The following is a 23,989-nucleotide window of genomic DNA, read 5'->3' on the forward strand; positions in this document are numbered from 1 at the left end:
TTGATAGTTATGTTTATAGTGACTTATCCAATTCTGACCCCTTCCTCAGTACAAGCTCTGAATGTAATTCTGGGCAAGGGCCTCATGAAATAACTTAGCTAACAGTGACCAACTTGTTCTAGTTTGCCTGGAATTTACTTGGGTTTAGCACAGAAAGATTGTCATCCTATACCAGACCTTACCCTGGTATCTGTATCTCCAATAGCTTCATGTCAAAGATGATAGTAATCATATATTTTCAGAAAGGCATTTTAAAAAATTAAATATATCTTCTTTGGATACCATCTCGATTTCTTCTTTGCCCACTATTTTATAATACATACATATATATATATATATATATATATATATATATATATATATATATATATATATAATGATATAGTCTGCATCAGTTTGCAGCACAGCAAAATGTGTATATCTAACTTTCCTATAGGATTTCACAAGTTTATCAGAGATTTGGAAAGTGAGTGCCCTGGAAGATACATATATAAAATTGCTGCTTACTGTGTGTGTCTATGCGTGGAATGGAGCTAGAATGACCCCATGGACCAGTGGTAATAATAGAAAGAAAGAAGAAAAATGTCCTGCCAAGTAGAAATAATACATTTTGCAAAAGTAGCTTTTAGTAAATACCCACTTCTTCCCAATTTCCTTACCTGTAAAATACTTTGACATGAATTTGGTCCCCAGAAAGCCAAAAATCTACAATTATGTTCTTTGGCTGCTTCTTTGAAAGGTGAAATGCCAGGTGCAAATGAGATGACAAGAGAAAGCACAAGTTTTTCAAACATTCTGTTTAGTTAGGAGAACTGTATTGTTCTTTTTTAAGGTTTCAGTTACATTTATTCTTTCAATAAATTCTCCATCTGTGTTTACTGTTTTCTTGGCTTGTGCTAGATACTAAAGATACAACAAGAACTATGATTAACATGGTTCCTGACCTTAACATACCTAAGGTCTAGTGGAGGGGACAGGCTTTTATAAGCAGTTATAATATGCTGTGGAAAGTGTGCTGATATGCCAAAATACAGGGTGTGTTGGAGCTTATAGGACGGGCACCAAATTCAGACTCTACCAGACCTGTCTTTAGAAGCAAAATAGAATATTTGGGATGGAAGGGATTTTAATGAACATATTAGTCTGAGTTACCCAGAACCACACATGTTCTCTCTCTCTTACACACACACACACACACACGCACACACACACACACGCTTATACAATTATGGAGTCCAAGATCTGCAATTGGCAAGCTGAAGACCCTGGAGAGCTGATAGTATAGTTCTAATCTGAGTCCCAGGTCTGAGAACCAGGAGACTCAATGGTATAACTTCTAGTTCGAGTCCAAAGACAGTAGTAGACCAACATCTTAGTTCAAAGACAGGCAGAGAGAGGAATTTCTCTTACTCAACCTTTTATTTATTTAGGCCTTCAATGGATTGGATGAAGCCCACTTACATTGGGGAGGGCAATCTATTTTGCTTACTCTTCCAAATTTGAATGTTAATTTCATTCAGAAACACCCTTACAGACACACATAGACATATTGTTTACCCAAATATTGGTGCACCCTGTGGCTCAAGTCACACTGACACACAAAATGAACCATCATAGTGATCATATGGCTTAGATACCTTGTTTTGCTAATGAGGCCCAGGTAGGATTGTAACTTGGCCACTGACACAAGAAGTTGGGCAGCAGGTTTTCTACTTCCAGCTAGTGCTTGATCCATGAAACCACAGAAAAACTTTGTTTTTAGTATTATGGTCTCTGTGGGTTCAGAACTCTTGACCTCACAGATTCCACTTCTTTAGTGCTCACCCAGAGCTTGCTTCTTTGACAAAGCCCGTATTATGGACCAAGCAAGGGTGATGTGTTTTTTATCATCATCCAGTCATGAGTTCTAAAGCCTCAGGACTTTGCTTTCTGAATGAAAGTTATCATCTAATCTGTTTAGTATTAAGACCCTAAGGGTCTAGGAACTTTTTTCAAAAATATATATTCCTAGTCCCTATGTCTAGTAGTTTGGTTTAAGTCTGATAGATCTTTCACATACCTTTCTTTTTTCTTTTTTTAAAAAATATTATTTATTTGAGAGAGAGAGAGTGCATGTGCACTGGGTAGGGGAGGGAGGGAGAGGTGAGGGAGAATCTCAAGCACATTCCCCACCAAGCCCACGAGCCCAAGGTGGACTTGATCTTACAACCCTGAGACCATGACCTGAGCCAAAATCAAGAGTTGGATGTTTAACTGGCTGAGCCACCCAGGCGCCCTAATATGTACCTTTCAAATGTACAAACAGATCAGGTCATTGCCTCTTACTGGACGTATGGCTGGCTCCAATGAAAAACTTATGGGATTGGGCCCCTGGGTGGCTCAGTTGGTTAAGCGACTGCCTTCAGCTCAGGTCATGATCCTGGAGTCCCGGGATTGAGTCCCACATCGGGCTCCCCGCTCAGCAGGGAGTCTGCTTCTCCCTCTGACCCTCTTCCCTCTCGTGCTCTCTGTCTCTCATTCTCTCTCTCTCAAATAAATAAATAAAATCTTTAAAAAAAAAAAAAAACTTATGGGATTCATATGTAGTCCTTGCTGAAGAAATGTTGGATCCCTAAAGCTTCAACATTTTAGCATTTTTGCTCAAAGTCCTATTATGCTTTCTCTGCCCTAAAGATGAATTATTTTCTTCTCTTATGTGCTCCTACAACAGGTAAGAATAAATACATTCCTAGCCGTCGACTTAATAGTCAATGATCTCTACCTTCTGTCGCAAGGATTCAATGCTAGAATTTTATCCCTAGTGGGATTCAGACATGACTGATTTCAGAGAACCTGATGTGATGGGCCTATCAGAAGTGGCTTAGCATGGAAACTGAGATGATGATTCCTGCTGTTTGGCAAAATTGGGGTGACTAGCAGAGCTATGGCAATAGTAGAGGTATTCTGGACCACATATGAGAATGCTTCTGTGGACCTTGAGTAAAACTTGAGGAAGAGGCTCTGTACAGACTGGGGAATGTGAGGCAGTAAAATTGTGGACGCAGTGCATTGAAATCAACTTAAAACTATTACAGGGGTGCCTGGGTGGCTCATTTGGTTAAGTGACTGCCTTTGGCTCAGGTCATGATCCCGGAGTCCTGGGATGCTGTTTCTCTCTCTCTCTCTCTCAAATAAATAAATAAAATCTTAAAAAAAAATCTTTAAAAAAAACTATTACAAATATTGGAAAAATGAAATAAAGATATATATGTGCATATGTATAAATATAGTGGATTTGCATCACATTGTCATTTAAATTGTACATAACAATCAGGGAGAGAGACATTTAAACAGTAGGGGTAAATTCACACATCTTTGTATTCAATGAAAATTTTCCTTAGAGTGCAGGGGAGATAAAGACATGAATCTGCTCTTTCCAAGTTGTTCTCTGTATTTACAGTGTGAGCATCTCACTCTGCTGAATATCATTTTACAATTCTCATATAAATCATGTCCCCTAACCATAAACTGGCTACTTTAACTGGTACTCAAAGCCATCCTTTAGGGTTTATTTTATCTCTATGTTATCATTTCCTTATATAATGACTTTAGAAACTTACTCTAAAGTAAGATTCATCAACGCATGTGTGTGAACACATATGTCTCACAAGGTCCCTACATTCCAAGGACTTCCTATCTAGTTGCAGGAAACCAGCACATAAAACATTTAAATAACAACAGAAGTGTTAATATGTTCCATGAAGGGAAATGTGGTCAGAATGCCCTGTTGAAGTTCAGATGATAGTGAGAATTGCTATTGCTGTGCTTATCAGAAAAGGCCACTATGGAGGAGTCTATCACATAAACAGGTATTGCTTTATCTCTACTGTGTAATATGCAACTTATATGTTAATTTGCTTTGTGTTTTAATCTGAACTTTACTTACAATGTTTTAGAAGCTGCCATGTATCATGTATTGTTCTAGTTTCTTTTTTTTTTAAAGATTTTATTTATTTAAGAGAGAGAGAATGAGAGATAGAGAGCACAAGAGGCAAGAGGGTCAGAGGGAGAAGCAGACTCCCTGCTGAGCAGGGAGCCAGATGTGGGACTCAATCCCAGGACTCCAGGATCATGACCTGAGCCGAAGGCAGTCGCTTAACCAACTGAGCCACCCAGGCGCCCTGTTCTAGTTTCTTTGTAGATAACAAATAAGTGCTATTAGGCAAATTTATTATTATTATTATCCTCTATGGTACTTTATTCTCACTTTATTCTCACAGAGACTCTGCAAAACTCTCCTCTGGCCTTTGTCAAGTTAGAAGTGAGATTATGCATAGGTGGAAGCAGAATAGCTGACTGCCTGTGCCTTGTAGTTTATAATACCTAGAATGATATTTATACCCCCAAAAAGACCCCAGCTACTTCCACAACTATGATCTCAATTCATTCTCAGAATGCTCATTAGTGATTTTCCCCTTATTATAGAGCTTTTTCTGATCTATTTACTGATCTGATGTAAAACAGTGTCATAGTTATTTACACCTCAAAGTGAAGGAACGATCTGACAAGTTGTCTTGGAATGGATGATAAAAACCAGAGTCGAAGAGTTAGGAGTACTTGGTGGTAGGTATGATCTGACTTTGCTAAGGGAGGAACAGGAAAGAAAGAGTAAATTTGGGACTTAGCTCTAAAAACTCTTTTCTCTTGCTTTACATTTACCAAGAATTCCCTTGCTTAAAAACAAATGCAGTTAGACTTTTCAATGGATACAACTTAAAAAACCCTGAGAGATAGCCTGCAATAAAATAATAAATGTCAAGAAGATGATGGATGCATGAGGAGCCCTGAATCCAAATGGTACCACATTCCATTTATCTGAAATGATTCATAGTCAGGATTTCCAAACTGTAACAGGTGGCTACTTTTAAATACAGCTGCTAAATGTCATACCTGCAGATGGTTCATCAGTAGAACATGTAAAAAACATCTTAATTATATATTATGAAGTCTTTTCATAAAAAATTAAAAGATAGGCATTCATTATACTTGTTTGAGTTATATCACTGAGTACAGATGCTGTTATGAGTTAGCTGGTGCTTTAATCAAAACAAGTATCAGTGGATCAATTTAATGATATGAAAGTTCTGACTTAGGTTGGAAAGTTTCTGGCAATGCAAATTTCTTAGTTTCCTGATTTATGCATCAAAGGAGAGGGCTCTCCTTCACCAGAATCCCACATCGGTATGTGTTAGAGTAAAGAGATACTCAGCTAGTCATCTTTAAATAGAAGCATTTCAGATTGGCTTGGAATGCTCCTGGAGGCATATCACACCTGAAGCTAAAACTGGAAACGTTTCATGCCTCACATGGACTTTGGAATCATTGTGGCTGATTTATAAAAGAACAGAGGTAATTCATGCACACATACACTTTCTAGTCAAATGATTTTTTGTTTTACTATATCTAGCCAACTTATACAATAGACGTTGCTGGAATGACTTACTACTACCACTCAAAGATGGAGATTTAATTCAATTTAGCATATTAAAAAAGTGTCAGACTCTCAGTGTGATTCCCCATAGAGATAGCTTACCAAATGTTTTGAATCTCTGCAAATCCTCCAGAATTATATATGGCCCCAGATGATATCAATAGTGTATTTGTTAAATTATTATTCTCATTACCTGATATATTCATATCCCATTTCATCATAATGATGAATGGATGTTCAAAGCCTGCCTATAATACTGTGTTAAATTCTCTAGATCCACTGACTTATCTGAAAAATGAGGGGAAAGTGAAAGCTGTGCTATTGTTTAGAGGTGTATGTGTGTTGTAACTTTAGACATATTTTCATAAACTGAAAGTGCCATTTAAATGCAAGGTTTACTGTGATTGGTTTTGACATAAAATCAAATCTAAGGGAACTTCCTTAGAGCTCTGAGCAAGCTGATTTGCAAGCAGGAAGCTCAGAATCAACCCTGCCAGGAATTAAGAGCAAATGCCTGGAAATTTCTCTAAGGGAAGTTCTATTATTTCTTTCTTGTCCTCCTATTTTTAGTTAAAATGAGAAAGCAAACAGAACACTGCATTTTTAATTATGATGATATAAACAATATAATGACATTAAAAAATAAAACAGTGTAAAATCTAAAAATAAAAAGTAGAAGTACTCCAACCTCATCATTCCCACCTCCAGCAGTACCACTGTATAGTGTTTCTTGTATATCCTCCTTGTAACTTTCTTTGCAAAAACAAGCACATATATTTACATATCTATCGACATATATTTATAAATCTTTCCTTTACACATACAGTAGGATGCCTTACCAGAAGAAATGCATGCCAGAATTTAAATTTGTATTTTTTAGTCTTATTTGCCAAGAGAAGTACTAGCTATTTCCCCATATTAACATAAACAGATAATCACCTTATAATCACAAAGAGTGGGTGGATGTACCGTGAACTGATTATCCAAGGAATTGGGGTATAGTAAGAACTTCTTATACCTTGAAGCTACCCCACTACTACTTTAGTAGTTATGGAACCAGATTGGTTTTCTAGGTCTATGAGGTGGCAAATTCTGGATCCTGTTACAGTACAGCCCTCTGAGGTCCAGCTGGTACTTGGGGGGCTTGCAGTGAATTTTAGAGAAAAGAGCTAGACTATAACCACTCAACTTGGGGAAGTCAGGCTTATCACTGTTGAGGAAGAGAGATTGACATGTGTTCATAGTGGTCTTATATAAGCAAGCTTTGTCTGTTGAATCATGTTTGTTCAGACTTAAAGTAAGATAATAGTGAAGTAAATGAACCCATGTTTTCACTGTCTAACCCCTACAGACCAAATTAGCCCAAGTATTTTTAGGACTTCTATGTGGGGAGAAATAGAGAGTAGCACAGGCATTCCAAAGGGAAATCCTAGACTTCGTGCTAATAGGATATGTGAAGGATTGTACCATTAACTAACAAAAATAAGATTTCAACTTCTCTCTTATGGGCAACTCTATCTATCATGAATGTAAGTAACAACAGGCATCTGTTTATTCTGACCTATTGCTAATTCTCTTAACTAAGTACATACATTTTAGCTTTAAAAGTTAAAATTTCTGTTCATGTTTGTGCAGCAAATTTGGGATCCTATTCTTTTTTTTTATTAACATAATGTATTGTTTGTTTCAGGGGTACAGATCTGTGATTCATCAGTCTTACACAATTTACAGCGCTCACCATAGCATATACCCTCCCTGATGTCCATCACCCAGCCACCCCATCCCTCCCACCCCCCTCCACTCCTATTCTCCTCAGATCATTACAAGTTTCTTTTCTTACTTCAGATATCTCCAGTATCTTCTCACACTAGCACATGCACATCCATACTTCTTTATTCTCAATTGCTGCATAATCTTCACATTGCATAAAAGTATCATGAATTACTTTTGAAAATTCCTGATTGTCATTTAGATTGTTTTTGGTTCTTTGTGAATACAAACAATGCTACAATGGCCACGCCCATACATGTATTTATGTTAATGTAATCCACAGACTAAATTCCCAGCAGATGAATCCTTGAGCAAAGAGAATGCATTTTCAATTTGATAGCTATTGTCAAATGGCACTCAAATCATGGTATCCATTTATACAACTAGCAATGATATATGAAAGTCAGGATTTCTTGTAATTAGTACCACATTGCAGATGTGGTCTCAAAGTTCTGAATAATGTTACTTAAGGTCAAGACTACCCATCTCAAAACACCAACACTCCCACCCCTCCATAGCACTGATCCTAGTCAATTCTTTCTGCACTGTGAAGAGATTAAGTGGACATTTTCTCCTTTCATTTTTATCTCTGAGGGACAAATTTAGTCCCAAAGTATATTTTTCCTATGAAAGCTGCTTCTGGGTTTTTTTTTGAGCACCTTACACTCACAGTTTTGCAGGCACAAATGTTAAGGAGGTGTGTGGTATACCTGCTGATTCATACCTCCGTTTGAGAAAACCACCTCAAAGCAGTCTAAAGTGCTGGCCCAGTCTACTTGCACCCCACCCCATTCTTCCCCACTCCCCCTTAACACATCCACACACAAATGCTGCTCACACCTTCTCATCTGTGGCATCTCAAGTTAATCCTGCCGATTCATTTACTTATCACGTAGGCATGAGATAATGACATCACTAAGAAAGAAACATTTATTAAAAGGGAGGTAATACATTTCCAGAGGCTAAATTAGCAGGGGAAGAGGAGAGTTTCAGAATACTTGCACAGAAAAAACTTTTATTCTTTGAGATTAAATTTCGCCGAAATGACCTCTCTTCTGTCAAAATCCATCCAGATTTAGCTGCTTCAGACATGATTATTGTTCATGTCACATACTTTCTTTTCCACCTGGAATCTGCCCCTTTCACTTGATGGTAATCAAAAGAATAGCTATCCTATGTGTAGAAGACCATATAAAAGAGATTTGCGAAAACACTGCTGCTCTTGCTGTTTAAGATCTTAAGGGTGAATCTGCAATGAAGACCATTTTTTTACCTTCTGTCTTTGACTTGACCTATTTGGCATCATTATAGTGCACTGAAATTCTTACCACAATGCTCTACCAGAACCCAGGAGTTCGATGGCTGATGTTTGAAGTCCTGCTACATCTTTTTTTTTTTAAGATTTTATTTGTTTATTTAAGAGAGAGAGCATAAACAGGGGGGAAGGGTAGAGGGAGAGGGAGAAGCAGACTCCCCACTGAGCAGGGAACCCAACGCAGGACTCAATTCCAGGACCCTGGGATCATGATCTGAGCTGAAGGCAGATGTTTTACCAACTGAGCTGCACAGGTGCCCTAAAGTCCTGCTATATACTTACTGTATCTAGGATATTAGGGAGTTATTTCATCCATGGTCAGACAAAATTTTGTTGAACAAGACAGACAAGTTTTCTCTCATGTGAAATTTATACTAGAGGAGTAAGGGCATAACACTAATGAGTAATTAATGCAGTTTTACATAGTGAAAAGAACATGAAAATAAAATAGGATAATATAATACTTTGGTCCAGTCTGTGTAGACAACCACATTAGCGTGGTAAGAGAAGGCATCTTTGAAAAGGTATCATTTGAGCTGACACCAGAGTGATGAGGCAATTGAAGCACATGGGAAAATGAATACAAGCAAATAAAACACATCTAAGTTGGAAATGAGATTGGTATATATTTTTTAAATTACTTTTAACCACATCCTCGCCCACCAACACTTGCTACTTATTGTCTTTTGATACTAGCCGTTCTGACAGGTATAAGGCGATATCTCATTGTGGTTTTGATTTGCATTTCCCTGATGATGAGTGAAGTTGAGCATCTCTTAAATGTCCAGTTCAACATCCAGTATGATGAGCGGTGGTGAAAGGGAGATGGCACGTTAGAAGGTCAGAAGAATAGTTGGGTCAGCACATAGAGGACCACAGTAAGGTGGGTGGACATTAGCCATTATGAATACACGTTCATAATATTGTCAGCTCCAACTGGAACAGTCTGGTAAAAACCTGCATATTCTCTTGCCTTACAATATTTTTAGGCTATATTCCTTATGATTAATATGCAAGCTTTCTGTCTTTTCAGGTTCATATGACCTATTTATTCTGAACATGGGATCTAATCCAAGTGAAGTTTTGGTACCATTGTGATGACAGAAATTTAATCCATCTGGAAAGTCTTTATATTCATTGGCTGATACCATGGAGCACAATATGCCAAGAATCTATCAAAAATTAAAAATTTTTGATGATACCTCTGAAAACAATTTTTCTCTGAAGTCTTTAATTTGCTAAAGAGCAAATTAGAAGATTCATATCTCCACTCTTTGTTGCCATTTTATCATGAAATATGTATTGCTAAGGAAAGAGTAAGGACTGAACTGGAAAGTTATTGTCAAATGTTATCCAAGGTGAAAAGTTATACTCACTTCAATCAAAAGACACTCCATTGAGCTAGGTTTGAGCCACTGGTCTCTTCCCATGATGTTAGTCATCATCATATGGTCAATAAATTATGTATAATCTTTCGAGGCAGTTCTTTCTTGATCCTTTCTATATTATTTCAGGCCCCTAGGAGTACAGAGTAATAAATATAAAGTTACTAAGTGGCCTGTTCTCTGCCACCTTCTACTGAGTACTTGTCACTCTTTACTTCTCACTGCTTATATTATGGTCACCATTAATAATATCCTAATGGGTGAATATCCTATATAAAAGGAAGATACATATCATATCTTTTCATAATGTTTAGAAAACTACAAAAGTGTAGAAAACCAAACTGACTACTTAATGTTTATCAGACATTCTCTAAAGAAAATGCAGGGGTACCTGGGTAGCTCAGTCGTTAAGTGTCTGCCTTCGGCTCAGGTCATGATCCCAGGGTCCTGGGATCGAGCCCCGCATCCTGGGATCAAGCCCCGCATCTGGCTCCCTGCTCCCCAGGAAGCCTGCTTCTCCCTTTCCCACTCCCCCTGCTTGTGTTCCCTCTCTCACTGTGTCTCTCTCTGTCAGATAAATAAGTAAAATCTTAAAAAAAAAAAAGAAAATGCACATACTCTAGCAGAGGTTGATGCCTTTCTCCATATACATGTCCTTCTAAACTACTGAGTTTACCAACAATTACATAGTATTTTCAAGAGGCTGATGGCATCCCACCTTATGCCTGTGTTACTCCCTTCTCTACCTAAGCCTCATTTCTGTCACCATAGGATCTTTCTCCATTGCAGTCAATCACAATTTAGAAATTCACAAATGTAAGGGAGTTAATACTGCAGAAATCAATAGTCACCCAATAAGGAATGGAAATCACTCAAATATCTGGCTGTTGGCTCCATGTTAACTCTGGCAATGGGGGGTAACTTCGCCGTGAGTCAGCAGGCTAAAGTGCTATTTGCTAAAGAAGAGCTCAGATCCAAGCCCCAATTCAAGTGGTGGAGAAATAGATCACACATTTCACCTCTTAATGAAGGGAACTACAAAATCACATGGCAAAGAGACATGCGTACAGGGATATGACCAATTTGTGGCCATTTTTTACCATATGTCATACTATTAGGGCAATAATAAGATAAAATGTTTAATAAAAATGATAGCAAGCACCATTTTCCTCATTTTTACTTTAATAAGAATAATTTTCGTTTTTACTGTTGTGTATGGTATTGGTTGTAGGATAAAATATTCTCTCTAAAATATCTCCCTGATAATTTAAAATTCTCTTTTTCCTTCTATGACTACTGTTTCTAAATCTAACTACTTAATTTATCTTAGTCTTCCTTCTATTTCACTAAATGTGGGTATCTAGTTGGTTTCTTCCTTTGCCTTTTTCCTACATAGGTTTTCTTGAAGGGTCCTCATTTACCGTAAGGCTTCAAATGCCTTATTTATAAATTAATTTCCAAATAGTCATCCTATTCCAGATATACTCTAATATCTAATTTTCAAAACTACTTGATAGACATTTCTGTTTTTATAATATTCTATTAATTAAAATTGAACAAATCCCAAAACATGTTCATTTACCTTATCCACTTTGTTTTGGGTCATTATTTCCAGATGCTGTTATTTAAACTTTATTCATATTATTTTCTCTTCCACTGTAGAGGCTATTTTTTCTGTCCCTTTCATATACAATTTCACCTATTAAGAAGTGATCAAAGGATCTACTTTGGGCATTGTTGGAATAGATAGTCAATGGAGCTGACTTACTTTAGAACAATGTATGAGCTCCTGAAATTGAACCCAGAAATGCCCTGGTCCAAATCCTCACCAATATTTTCATAGTCAACCTTCCTTTCATTTATTGGTAATACCCTAATGTCTTTCAAATAATAGCTGTCCCAACTTTTTCCCTCTAAATTAGTAGGAGTCCATTTCTGTTGCTTTTAACCTAAGAATTCTGGCTGACTTAACAACTGGTACTAAACAAGTGGAACAGTCTTTGAGGAACAGTCCTCAAAGACAATATAGATATTTTCTATAGGTTGGGATTTAAAAATAGGTGAAATGCAATGAAAATCCTATTTATATAGTGAAGCTAGGAAAGTGACAGTCCATGATAAATGACTCTTACTTGTGTGAACCTAAGATAAGTTCATCATTAAAGGTTAAGACTGAGGGGGTAAGGTAAGTGCTCCCATTCCACCAACTTAAAGGAAATAAGGAATTAAAAAAACAAAACAAGAAAGAATGGTTTTCTAAATGGCATTGAATAACTGGGCAAGAAAAACAAACTTTAACTTCCTTGCCTCAGGTCAGAACTGAAACTGGGAAAGTATGTGACATTACTGAAATAATTTTATTCCTTATAACTACAGGCTGGCACTCCCAAAAACCAAGGTCACAGAGTCATTCTGTGGGTTAATGAATTACAACTCCAGCTGAATGCACAACATTGTCAAATCTCTTACATGGAAGTTGAGATCCTGATTTTTTAAAAAGTTATAACCTAATAATTGTAATCAGAATTTCTTGGAGGACCCAGAGGACTTCTGAAATGCTGTCCAAAAGAGCTGCCTTGCTTGAGGAAGTCATGACCCTCTTTTCATTACTGTTCACTTGGAAACAAAAATTTGCATTCAAAACTGTATTCAGAGTAAAAGGAGAATCAAAGTTATATCCAAGAAGAAATACAGTTATTTACTAATATGTATTATTAAATATAATGGAGGATTGATTTAGTGGATACTTAATCAAGAAAGTAAGGGCATTATTTTTAATCAGGTTCAATTTATTGAGATATCTGCACTCATAAGACATTCTGTATTAATAAGGTGTTGCATTTGGCTGGTTTTTTTTTAACAGTTTGCTAAATTTGCCAATGAAACTTCAATTTAGAGCTAACCTATGTTAGTGACTTATAAGGTCAGAGAAAATTTGGCATAATATAAGCAAAGATATTTAAATGTTTGTGAAATAGAAGTATTGTGCTTCCTGCTTTCCTATATTTCTCTTCACTGTGTTATCTGACAGTGCTTCATAAGACCTTTATTTTCCTTATCATCAGGAATAAATTGATATGGTAAACATGAAAATGTTTAGAAAACAACTTATAACTGTTTTCTATTGACCAGAAATATTGGCAGGAAGGTTTACAGTTAAAATTGGATACCTCTTCTCAGTGGAACTGAGGGGAGTTTAGGATTGTGGAATGGAAGTGGAAACAATTAACTTCTAGAAGCAAAATGGACCTTATCAGCATTATAGGCCTAGCTGATGATGGAATGTGGTCATGCTGTTTACAGATATGATCAAGTAAACATATCTTTGGAAATAGGTTGATCTATAGAGATCTCTAACTGAAGTTGTCATATCATAAATGACTGAGGAAAGATACCAACAGACAGCCTATAAAGGTTTTACTTAATTTACTCATCTAAAACTACTTTGGCTACAACATTCACATAATTCCAAGAGCTGAGTACGTTCACAGATACTAAGGCTTGAATGAACTTAGTGTTTGTTGCTTATAGTCAGTGAACCTTATTTGACATAATCACACTATACACCATTTTTAGCTGAAAAGATACTTTCTCACTCTCATCTGATGATTTCCAGTTGGTCATTTGATGAATTAGCTATTTATAGGGTCTCCTTCCAAAGAGTCTGAATAGGAATTGAGGAGCGGTCTATTCCACTACAGAATTATCAAGTAAGAAGGACATCATTAGCCTTAGAAGCCAGAGAATGCTAGTATATAGAGGAAAAACCTTAGATCTTAGATTTCAGTAAAAATAAGTATAGTTATGTGCAAAAGATGAATATTAAACTGCACATACAATCGGGAAACTGCCAACATTTATTGCTGCTCTTCTAGGTACTGGGGAATGAACAAAGAAAAATACTTAGTTTCACTATGAGGCAGTAGTATTGCTGACAGTGAGGACTATTTACTATTAGTAGCATATTACCATATGCACTATAACTGTTATGTGTAATATGAGTATGTGCCAAATTAATTTTGAAAATTTTTATTTGATTATAAATCTAAACACTGCTCCCTGTGTTCAGTTTTCTGTTGCTAGACTGGAATGATCACCTGATCACACTATAAAAAACAGAAAAGAACATTGAATGTAACATTTTATAAATGTTTGCTGAAAGCAATATGCCTTTTTTTCCCCTCCCTTAGCATAGGCATCAGAGGCAGTTTTCATTTTTTAAATCCTAAGTAGAGTTCTAAGCTGAAGGCTCTGGAGGAGATGAGGAGGGAGAAGACATAAGGGAAGTTCCATATCTCATTGGCCTAGTATAGCTGGGTACAGGTATATTTGAGATGGGGCCCTGAAGGCCACAGTAGGTTGGGTGGGATTTGACTGAGGCCAAGAAATATTAAGGTTGGACTCATATGTAAAGAAAAAATGAAAGGGATCAAAGCTGAGAAGTCAAACCTGTTGTCAAATCCAAGGGGAAAACAACTGAGATTAGACAAACAGGTCAAAAGTTTAAGAGGAAGTAAGTTTCATTTATCAAACATTCTGAATGTCTGCAGTGTTCTTGGTGTCTGAAGATAACTACTTTGAAGTGTTTATAGCCTAGTGGGAGAGACATACACATAAATAGGTCATTATAACACAACCAAGGGAATTTAATCTTAGAAAATGGAACATAGTATTGCACAAGGTCATTTAAGGCAGCTGGAGTGGAGGAAACCAAAAGCTTTCTGGGAAAAAAAAAAAGCTCAAGTTGAGACTTAAGGAATATATATAGGAGTTAGATAGATAACTGATACCTGTGTGATAAATTTGGGGACATTCCAGGAAGGAGAGTTAGGATACCCAGAAGAATAAAGTCAAGACTGAGCACAAAGAATGCTAAAAATTATAGGCAGGTAAGTGCTGCTAGACTGAAGTGCAAAAGAATATATAGCAAGAGTTGATGTTGGAGATGGTGGAGGTCAGAGGATGTGGATAGAAGAAGGTGATGCTGTATGCCATGTTGAGCAAATTAGATAAAATCTTGTAGGTGATAGGTAACCATTGAAAATTTGGGGAGGTTTTGTTAGAAGATAAATAATTTTCTTTGATCTAGGACTGCCTTTAAATAAGTGTCCCTTGCTTATTTCTTTGTCCCTTACTACTTTCCACTGAATTTAAATGGGAGTTTATCTAATTTATGATTCTGAGGGAAAACATCTGATTCTGAAGTTATCTTTTGGATATGCCTGCCTTCTAAGAAGGTGTCTTCTGATTTGCCCTTCTAGTGGGTGGTTCAGCTTAGAAGAAGAAGCTTTGACACTATGGAGGAGAACTATTCACCCCATTGTGCCTCTGGGCAGAATTGTCTACCTAATTTAGAGGAGAGTGTTAGCCTGCCCTTTTACTCTGGATATGAAGCCACATTCTACAGTCAGCTGTTCTATAATAAAGCTAACATTTTGATCTCTAACTAATTTGTTTCAACACAAGTGGGGAAGAAAAACAGTTGTGATATCCAAGTGGAAATATCTGGTTAAATTTGGGTATATGAGCCCAAGAGCCCACAGGAGATGATTTGGTTGGGAGGTGGTAAGTGAGATCCGGAGAATGAGCGAAGTTACTCAGAAATACATAGGGCATGAGAGGAACAATGAATAAGGACAAACAATGGACAAAAACAACATTTATATGACATGTGACAAAACATGATCTCACTTAGGATACAAAGATCTATAGGAGAGGGAAAACCAAGAGATTGTCACCTAAGCAAAGGGAGCAATAGTTTTAAGAAAAAAGGTATAACCAAAGATATCAAAATTTATACTAACAAAAGTCATGTTCATTAACAAAAGTATTGAAAAATTAATTGAATGTAATAATTAGTACCTCACTAGTGGTATTTTAGAGTAGTTTTAATTTTTGATTAAAGATGACATAACCAGACTCCAAAAGAATGCAAGCTATAATGAAAAATCAATCCAATTATATTAAAATTAAGAACATTTATTTATTCATTCAAACAAATAAAACATAATAAACAAAAAGGCCAAGCTCATGCATAACAGAGAATGGATTGGTGGTTGCCAGAGGAGAGGGAGTTGTGGGGTAGGAGAAATGTGTCAAGAAGTACCAACTTCCAGTTATAAAATACGTATGTCATGGGAATATAACATAGAGCATAGTGTCTATAGTTAATAATACTCTAGCATATTTGAAATTTGCCAAGAGAGTGAATCTTAAAAGTTTTAATCATAAGAAAAAAATTTCCAACTGCGTAGGGTAATGGATGGTAACTGAATTTATTGTGATGATCATTTCTCAGTACACACAAATATCAAATCATTATGTTGTATATCTGGAACTAATATGTTATATGTCAATGACACCGCATTTTTAAAAATAGAACTTTTGTTCATTAAAATGTGTCATAAAGAAAGTGAAAAGATAGGCCACACTCTGACAAAAGATACCTGTAGCACCTATAGCTAATAAAGACTTAGTATCCAATATACATAGAATGTATATCCTCATCAACAACAACAAAAAACATGACTCATGGGAAAAAATGTGAGCATTTAATTACATAAGAGAAAATATGAATAGTGGATAAACATGAAAAGATGGTGAAACTTACTAGTAACCAGGGAAATGCAAGTTAAACTCAAATTAACATACAAAAACAAAAAATTAAATGACTGATGAAATTAAATGTTGACTGGGATACTTAGCAAATTAGTAACTCTTATTCCCTGATGATAGAAGTGTAGACTGATAAAATCCTTTTGGAAACATTTTGGGCTTTCTAGCAAAGCTAAATATATGCACAAGTCCTGTGATCCAGCATTTCAACTCACAGGTGTCTCAGTATCTAGAATAAATCTTGTACAAGAAGATATGTTTAGAAAGGTTATATCCGCATTTTTTTGGTAATGGAAAAATGTATAATCATAATTTCTTTTAATGAACTGATAAAAATGATATACCTCACATAAAAATCATAGCTACACATGTCAACATGAAATTAAACATTGTGATAATGTTAAAATCAAGAACAAGCACAGTTACATAACACAATAAGATGAAAGCTAAGCAAAATATGACAATGCATTACTTAGGGATACATACACAGGTGGTACAACTATAAAGGAATATCAGGGAATTATTCACTTAAGGGTGGGCACCTGATGGAGGAAGGGGTTTGGATGATGTTATGATGGTCGAGAGACATAGAGGGGCTTCTTGGGCGCAAGTGATGTTATGTTTATTGATCTAGGTACAGAGGTGTTCACTTTATTTTTCTTCAAAATGTACTTGTGTATTTCATAATTTAAAGAAAAATCCTGAATGAAGATAAATAGGATGTTAGAAGGAGGTAATTGCTTTGCAACATCTTGAATTTATTAAAAGAAATATTTTTAGAAAAGTCACAGTAAATGAGGCTACTATATTTTGCAATCAGACAGATGAGATATTTTGGAATGAAATAGCTCCTGCTATAAAACAGTTAGAAATGCAAATACAACAACATTATTTTACATGTACAGCTGAGCTTGCAAAAGAAGACAAGAAGAATTCATGGAGACCTAAAACAAAGCTGCAACTGAAATCTAGAGTGATAAGCACAATAGAGCCAGAACTACTGTTCTACTAACACTAGATTGGAATGGTTGCTACAGGGACAGGAGACAAGTCAATGAACCAATACAAGAAGGGGTGGTGGAAATGAGAATCTTGCATCAAATTGGAACTCTCAAAAAGCTACATATTTCGGGGTGCCTGGGTGGCTGAGTCAGTTAAGTATCCAACTCTTGATTTCAGCTCAGGTCATGATCTCAGGGTCATGAGATTGAGCCCTGTGTTTTGCTGTACCCTGGACTTGGAGCCTGCTTAAGATTCCCTCTCTCTCTCCCTCTGCCTCTACAACCCCCCCCCACCCAACTCACATGTGTGCACTCTCTTTCTCAAAAAAGAAAAATGAAACATAAAAAAAATAGAATTAAAAAAATAATGAAAAAACTACATATCTCAGTGAAAGTCTGAATGAGGGGAAGGAACAATAACAAAACAAAACAAAAATACTCTGAAATATAATTTCTTTGTCTCTGCCTTGAGTCAGGATGGGACAATTATATCAAAGAATTTTACTCTAAAGAGAACAGAGATTTGGCTTGAGCAAAACCAATAAGCAGTAAAGAAAATAATGTTATAATACATTATCTACCCTTCCCTAGGCCCAGGTGATTTTATGTGTAGGCTCTAGCAAATGATCAAGCAATACATATAACCTCAATTTCATACAAGTTGTTTCAGAAAAGAAAAATATGGTAGTCTCAACAGATGCAGAAAATGTGTTGTCTGAAGTCCAGCATTTCTTTGTATTTTCAAACTCTCAAAAACCACGAATTAAATAAAAACCTCTTAATTTGATAAATGCTGTGTAACACAACCCACAACCTATTCAATGAAAAATAATACATTTGCCATATATCAGAAACAAAACTTGGAATGCTATTTTTTTATTACCATATGGTTCATATTTCCTTTATATTATAATTCAAGGGGAAATAAGGATATGAGCTTTAGGAGAGAAAAATAAAATTGTTAATAATTTCAGGCAAAATGATCATCCACATAGAAAATCTAACAGAATCTACATCAAGCCAGGAATTTTCAGTGTTCTGAAATCCAAGCCAAGTGTTTCAAAAAGAGAATGATCAACGGAATCTAATACTGGTAGGTCAAGTGAATGAAGTATAAACAATGAATGTTTGATTTGGCATTGTGCACACGATTGTTATCTTGGATAAGATGAATTTATGTGGAATGTTAGGAAGAAAGGCAAGTGTATATACTGAGTTTTTTCAATTCTCTCAAGGAGTGCTGTGTTAAAGAGAAATCAACTGTGAAAGCAGGTAGAAGGAATATGAATTTTGTATTTTTTAAAGATGAAGAGTGATCTGACATAGGAAATAATCCTGGGGATGGGGCAGGGAAACTTGAGATATAAAAGAAAGAAGAGCAAATAGCAGTGAAGTCCTTGTGTTGTCGCAAGAAGATGACATTCATTTTAACAGGAGTTAATGTGGACTTTATACATTCAAATATATAGTTGTTAACTTTGGAAAAGGCAAGGGGGGATAGGGTTGGGGAAGAGTGTACAGGGGAGCTCAACTATCTGAACTATTTTAATTACTAGTCTTAAAAAATTGGAAGAGAATAAAATGGGGTTATGGGCACATGTGTGGAAGTATTTTCCTTGAGTTGACAAAAGGAAAAGAGAAACAGAATTAACAGGTGGAAGTACAAAAAGTGGTTAGATCCTTTCTAATACACTGATAGCTAACAGACACATAAAAAGATGCTCAACATCACTCATCATCAGGGAAATACAAATCAAAACCACAATGAGATACCACCTCACACCTGTCAGAATGGCTAAAATTAATAACAGAGGAAACAACAGGTATTGGTGAGGATGTCAAGAAAGGGGAACCCTCTTACACTGTTGAAGGGAATGCAAACAGATGAAGTCACTCCGGAAAACAGTATGGCGGTTCTTCAAAAAGTTAAAAATAGAACTACCCTGTGATCCAGGAATTGCACTACTAGGTATTTACCTAAAGGGTACAAAAATATCGATTTGAAGGGTCACATGCACCCAATGTTTATAGCAGCATTATCAACATGCACCAATGTTTATAGCAGCATTATCAAACTATGAAAAGAGCCCAAATGTCCATCAACTGATGAATAGATAAAGAAGTGGTATATACACAGTAGAATATTACTCAGCCATCAAAAAGAATGGAATCTTGCCATTTACAAGATGTGGGTGGAGCTAGAGTGTATTATGCCAAGTGAAATAAGTCGGTCAGAGAAAGACAAATACCATATTACTTCACTCACATGTGTAATTTAAGAAACAAAACAGATGAACATAGGGGATGGGGAAAAAAAGGGGGGGAACCAATCATAAGAGACTCTTAACTATGGAGAGCAAACTGACGGTTGATGGAGGGAGGTGTGCAGGGAATGGGCTAAATGGGTGATGGGTTTTAAGGAGGGCCCTTGTGATTAGCACTGGGTGTTACATGTAAGCAATGAATCACTAAATTCTATATCAGAAACCAATTTTACCACATATGTTAACCAAATAGAATTTTTAAAAAACCTTGCAATCAAAATAAATAAATAAATGAGTAAATAAATAAATAAATAAGCAAACTCCTTCTTTTGCCCATCCAGTAGGAATCATGGTCCTCTGAGAGTAAGATGTGGAAAAGCTGGATAGGAGACTTTTGAATACAGTCATCAAAGTTTAAGTAACATGAATTTGTAGTGACATGGATCAACTTTGTTGATGCTTTTTCCCAGCAGTATCAATGAGGGAGCACTGAGGTGTTGGGGTTGAGTTGCAATTCTGCTGATGAGCTCCACAGTGAATGAAGGTATTGAGATGAAGGAGTGAGGGGAAGAAACTAGGTCATGCACTTCTCTGAGTAACAGAGCAGCACTCACTAGATTACCTTATGTGAGAACATTAATTAGTGACATACCAGCTGGGACACAAGCATGCAAAATTACACGGAATTCTAAGTACAATTTTACCCTTATATTTATAATGTAGGTTTTAATTCTCCTTTAATTATTAAGATAAAAATGCTCAATATTGTAAGCACATAAGGATCCCCCAATACATCTGAGAATTATGAAGTCTGCATTTCTTCTAGTTCTCTTGTTCCAGTTTCCTTCTTCCAGTGAATTCTCAATCTTAGAATTGTAGTTATTTCTCCCACGAATGGCAGGTTGCAAATAAATTGCACCTTTGGAATTATGCGTGTAACGGCCTTAATGGTTATTGTTCTTTTTCTGGGGTGTTTTGTTCTTTATAGACTTCATCCTGATTTCTTTATTCTATCTAAGTGCTACTGACATAAAGCAGTTGCATGAATAAGACTTTCAAATGTTTAGCTTAACTGAGGAGGACTGCTGTGGAAGAAACACTTAGAATCGATTAATAAATATAATTACTATAAAAAATCCATCTGCCATTTCCTCCAGTGGGAAATGATCACTGGCTCTGTCCAGAGCTACTTTTGCACCTAGGGAGAGAATAAAGGATATAATTCATTAAGCTCTTTACCAAACAGAGGACCCCCCCAAATCAAACCTCTGCCTAAAGAACTTTAATCATTTGCAGCTGATTTAACATGACATATTTTATAAAACATAATCAAAGTTTTATGCGGGATCCCTCCTTCTACTTTTCTCTCAAAGAAGAATGGGCACTATTAAAATTTATTCTCCCATAGTCCAGAACAAACACGCATACATCATGATATTCATTTCTTTCTTTGAATATATGTGAATTTATGTATGTGCATGTGTGTAAAAATTTTTTAATGTGATCAATATATTCATACCATTTGTCAATGTTTAGGGATTGACTTGGGTTTTGTGGTTTAATGATGTATTATGAATATCTTTCCATGTCAGATTTATATCAACTTATTGTAATGATGACAGCATTCTATAATGTGGTATATAATACTTTCTTTAACAACTTAGTAATTAAGGGGTTTCCCCCCCTAAAATTTTGCTAATTACAAACATGGCTGCAAATAACGTCCTTGAAAATATATTTGTGAAGGTTTATGCAACACTATCATGATTGGATAAGGGACCAAGTGGGTGGGGCTTGGTCTTTGACTGCCCCCAGCTTCAATCAAAGGAGCACCATTTCTTCGTGTTTTACACATTGGACTTCCATAGAAGCTAGTTGGTAAAACGTTGTTACAGATTTAAAAATGTGTAATTTTTAATACATAATAAACAATAAAAATGAAAGTTAAACAACTTCATTGTAACAGAAAATCTTTTATCTTCATGTTAAATGGGTAAGAACAGGACTGTACTGAAGAGATTTCTATGCTTTCCTCAGGTGTGTCCCATAGACTTTAGGGAGTCTTAATACCTTTATTATTTCACAGTTGCCTGCTTATTTGTTTTTGTGATACTTTGTATAAAGTCTCCATTTACCATTTTTCCCAATTTGGATGAAGACTTTCCCAATCTCAGGTAACACTACATTCTGCTGTCAGATGTGATCAGAATTGGAAGCATTGAAATGATCTCAACTGTAGAACTTTTAGAACCAACCATCTCACTGTAGTAGGAAAGGGAATCCATCCTTGAAGCTCACATAAATGCATTTTGACACACTTGGATACCACATGTGAGGTTTACCTCTATGTGTTGTGTGTGTGTGTGTGTGTGTGTGTGTGTGTGTGTGTGTGTGTTATAGTTAAATATGCACAGAAGGCCTTTTGGTTAACAATACTAAGTGACTTTAGATATAAAGCTATTCTCTCTTGGTCCTAGCATCACACTTTTTGAATTTGTGGACTTTACCTTAAAGGTTTCCCCAACTATTTTTAATTGTATCTGACAGTGGTATTGAAAAAAATGCAGGCAGAATTGGGCTGCAAGCATACCTGCCATGGAAAACAACAAAAAACTGGTTCTTAGCTTCCCTTTGCTAACTCTGCCTTGACTTTGTCCAGATCATTCTCCCTTCAGTTGTTTTAAAATATAGCCTTTGCCATCAAATACCAACTTGGTAGTACTTCAGTATATAAGCAATTACTAAAAGCCACAGAATAATGTGAAGTCACCTGGCCTGTTCTTAGATCTCAGAACATGTTTTATCTGCTCAGTATTGTGTGGTTCTTGATGTGGGAAAAAAAGACAGGAAAAAACTTATTAAATTTCCTACTACTTACAGCCCATTGACAAGTCCTTGAAACAGGCAGAATGACATTCCTCTAGGGGCTCAGTTGCCTTCATGTTAATACTTTGCTGAGGGCAAAAGGCAATCTTAGTTCAACCCCCAGGGTCCTGTAAGTCTACTTTATTTTTTTTATTATGTTCAATTAGCCAACATATATCATTAATTTTTGATGTAGTGTTCAATGATTTTTTAGTTGCATATAACACCCAGTGCTCATCACCACATGTGCCCTCCTTAATACCCATCACTGGGTTACCCTATCCCCCCACACCCCTCCCTTCTCTAACCCCTAGTTTGTTTCCCAGAGTTCAGAGTCTTTCATGATTTGTCTGCCTCTCTGATTTCTTCCCATTCAGTTTTCCCTCCCTTCCCCTGTGGTCCTCCACACTATTATGTTCCACATATGAGTGACACCATATGATAATTGTCTTTCTCTGCTTGACTTATTTCACTTAGCATAATCCCCTCCAGTTCCATCCATGTCAATGCAAATGGTGGGTATTCATCCTTTCTGATGGCTGAGTAATAGTCCATTGTATATATGAACCACATCTTCTTTATCCATTCATCTGCTGAAGGACATCTAGGCTCCTTCCATAGTTTGGCTATTGCGGACATTGCTGCTGTAAACATTGGGGTGTATGTGCCCCTTCTTTTCACTACATCTGTATCTTTGGGGTAAATACCTAGTAACGCAATTGCTGGGTCATAGGGTAGCTCTATTTTTAATGTCTTGAGGAACCTTCATACTGTTTTCCAGAGTGGCTGCACCAGCTTGCATTCCCACCAACAGTGTAAGAGGGTTCCCCTTTCTCCACATCCTCGCCAACACTTGTTGTTTTCTGTCTTGTTAATTTTTGCCATTCTAACTGGTGTAAGGTGGTATCTCATTGTGGTTTTGATTTGTATTTCCCTGATGGCTAGTGATGTTGAACATTTTTTCATGTGTCTTTTGGCCATTTTTTATGTCTTCCTTGGAGAAGTGTCTCTTCTCATGACTAAGGTTTTATTAGATGGTAATAAATGATCTTTCCCAACAATAGCTAGCCCCTTCAGGATTCTGGAAACCTTTTTTCCAAAATACCTGGGAGGCTTACGCTATCCCTAACCCCCTCCCAACTTGAAAGTCTGTAATGGGCCACTCCTCATGACCCCAGAGCAGCTCTTCCTGCCCACGGGTCCTGACCCTATGCTTTAATAAAATCACTTTTTTGCACCAAGGACATCTCAAGAATTCTTTCTTGGCCATCGGCTTCGAATCCTAATGTCTTTCCTACATCAGT

The 23,989-nt window shown here is 36.5% G+C and overlaps 1 long non-coding RNA gene across 1 annotated transcript in view; it reads left to right on the forward strand.

Annotated features, from left to right (window-relative positions):
• The window catches only part of LOC113936896, a 29,195-nt gene extending 19,360 nt beyond the window's left edge, over positions 1-9,835 (forward strand). The window contains exon 3 of the long non-coding RNA XR_003524407.1: positions 9,589-9,835. This is a non-coding gene — a long non-coding RNA (uncharacterized LOC113936896). The remainder of the gene's footprint in view (positions 1-9,588) is intronic.
• Positions 9,836-23,989: the final 14,154 nt, after the last annotated feature.

Source organism: Zalophus californianus, chromosome 8 (genome assembly GCF_009762305.2).
Source record: "Zalophus californianus isolate mZalCal1 chromosome 8, mZalCal1.pri.v2, whole genome shotgun sequence".
NCBI lineage: Eukaryota > Metazoa > Chordata > Mammalia > Carnivora > Otariidae > Zalophus > Zalophus californianus.